Source organism: Dipodomys spectabilis, unplaced genomic scaffold (genome assembly GCF_019054845.1).
Source record: "Dipodomys spectabilis isolate Male_0828 unplaced genomic scaffold, ASM1905484v1 ptg000421l, whole genome shotgun sequence".
NCBI classification, from domain to species: Eukaryota; Metazoa; Chordata; class Mammalia; order Rodentia; family Heteromyidae; genus Dipodomys; species Dipodomys spectabilis.
In genome coordinates this window covers 4,344,755-4,347,474 of record NW_024871098.1, presented here as the reverse complement: position 1 = coordinate 4,347,474, position 2,720 = coordinate 4,344,755, and the positions used below count along the sequence as shown (strand labels likewise).

The 2,720-nt window shown below is 32.6% G+C and overlaps 1 pseudogene; it reads right to left on the bottom strand.

Moving 5' to 3' along the window:
• Window positions 1–200: 200 nt before the first annotated feature.
• On the bottom strand, window positions 201–300 carry LOC122097314 (annotated as a pseudogene).
• Window positions 301–2,720: the final 2,420 nt, after the last annotated feature.

Here is a 2,720-nt window from a genome sequence, read left to right as displayed (position 1 = left end):
AAATTTCTTATCAAGCATTGTAGCCTCCTCCTTTGTTTCCCCTTCCCATCCCTTCCCATCCTCCCCCTGCCCCCCCACTCAATCCTCCCCACTACCCCCACCCCGCACCAAAGTTGTAAAGTTCATTTTTGACATAACAACTTGTATTTTTGTAATCAATTTTTTAATAACTGTTTTTCATTTCTTGCTTCTGAAGAATGAAAAATATTGAATTCTTCACAAATTTTCATATCATCCTTTTGCAAATGCCATGATAATCTCTATATTGTTGTAATTTGGGTAAACGTTCTGCTGAAGCATGTAGTATCCTGTAAATTTAAGTAGTTAATGATGCAATCTTTATACAGGCATATATCCTTGGTTGACTGTTTGTAACCAGGAAACCTTATTGTTCCTAAAAATGCTATTGATCTTAATTCTCTAAAATTCTGTGTATATTGGAAAAAACATATTGTTTGATCGATTGCTCACATTTGCAATTTTTTGTCAATGACAATTTCAAGTTTTTTTCATTTTAAATTTGATCATACTTTGAAGCCTTTATAGCTAGGTCCAAAGGTGATAGCTTTTCAAGTACTTATTTATCAACTGAGTTAGCTTTGTGGAGCTAATGGATTCAAAGCAAGCCTTGCTTAATAGTTACTTCTAAACTTCTGGGCTTAAAATTTCCTAAATGAGGTCGTACTGGCACAAATGTCTACCTGACCATTTACTCTTCTTTCATATAGCAACAGACCAACCAGAATATCTTACCCTGACAGCATAGATTGTCTTACTGGAACAAAACTAATCTTAGTTAAAAAGGATCATGGAGAGATGAACAATTAAGACAGAATCATTTAGACTAGAAGGTATTTTATCAAAATATAATTGTTTCTTATACCTAATATTTCAAAAGTAGCTAAAGCCAAGAAGATGAAAAAGTTTTCACATGCATGATTACCTAATGTCCTGGCCAGTCTACCATCCAACCAGGCAGGAATTTACATGACTGCCTTTCTTTCACCAAATATTTTCATAGTTACAAGAAAAGTCTATATGTTTCTCCTTGATATTAGGCCTTAAATTGGTGATGTTTATCACAGTGTTTCCTCTTGCCACTAGGATGTAAATCTACAAATGGTAAAGCTTTAGGTCCAACTCTGCCAAACACTGAGGTAGAAATAATGGAGCAATACTTTAAAACACAGTTGCTTTTGATGCCCCAACCACAACAGTACATTGCAAAACATGTGCCTTTTTCTTACATTATATATAGTTATATATTTTATCTTTATACGTGCTAATATTTTATTTCACACAGTGAAACTTACTAGAATTAATTGATAATTTGACATATAAATAGATTGGAATATAAATAATAAGGTTTAGAATGTACATTAGAATATAAAAAGCATCAATTCAATGTCTTCGGTATAAACTTTTGATACCTTCTAAGTGTTCTTGGTCTTCTGAATTCACATTGTAAAAAAAAATTATTGTTTTCCTCTAATCTTTAAGGGACTTTACCCTGCTGATCTGTTTATTGTTTTAATTCACTGATGCCAAAATATTTTTCTCCAATTTCGGAAGCCTTCCCAATGATTATACCCAATTTTTCTGATATGATATCTAAAAGGTATTACTCTTCTGCAGGACCCATGGGTACTAGGATCCCAGGTCCCAGTTATCTGCTTCATCAGATAACAAGGGCAAGATATCACACCTAGACTCATGAAACATGTCAACAGAAAGTAATTGAAAATACATCTCAATTCCTTTCGACACCAGAATTAGCAGTATGCAATTGTGAAATGCAATGCAACTTAAAATGCAAGATGAGATCACAAAATCTAACAGAAAGTACAGCAATTCAAACTTTCAAAAAAATGACCAGACCATATGTGTGACCAAGATCACAAATGTCACAAAATTATTTTTAATACCCCTCTTCTAATGATTACTGAAAGATTTAGTCCAGCATAAGTAGGCCAAAAAAACAGTTCCTGAACGATAGATCCATAATTGGTCTACCAAGGCTAGGAAAACTTGACTTCAGGTCAAATATAATTCACAAAAACATTAATTGAGAAGATCGTTAATGCTTCAAAATACTGGTACTTCAGTAAAACTTGGTTCTGTTGTATAAAAATGTTATCATTCACAAACAAATGACAACCTACATTTAATCTCCTGAAAACAGATTCCTTTTCAAATAATATTTTAAAAATCACATTCACCAAAATAACATTTGACACGTAGACGATAGTGACATTACAAATTTTTCAAGTTTAGGGTGCAAGTTACAATAGAGTTGATTAATTTCTCCAGCACTAATGCCAAGCAGTTTCAACCATTCATTAAAGTGCAGAAATAGTACCACCCACCATTTGTGTTGTTCAGTAGGTGCCTCCCAGAAATGTGTCAAATAGAACAACCTTCCATAATCCAAACCCAAACACTAGCTAATATAGTAAGTTTTATCACTTAATAAGGTACATTTTAAAAAGTCACAAATAGATGCTTTATCATATGTTGTTTTATGTTTTCCCTATCTGTCTAACATAGTAAGAAATATGACTTAAAGTCATGAATATGGGTACTCATCAGAGATGTGACAAACATAAAATCTGTCTTCTATTTCTATCATATTCCTCTATAGTAGTAAATCATGGTTTTCTTCTTTTTCCAAAACTTATAGGTAGTAGAAAATATTATCCCATGTAAAATAAAATAATCAC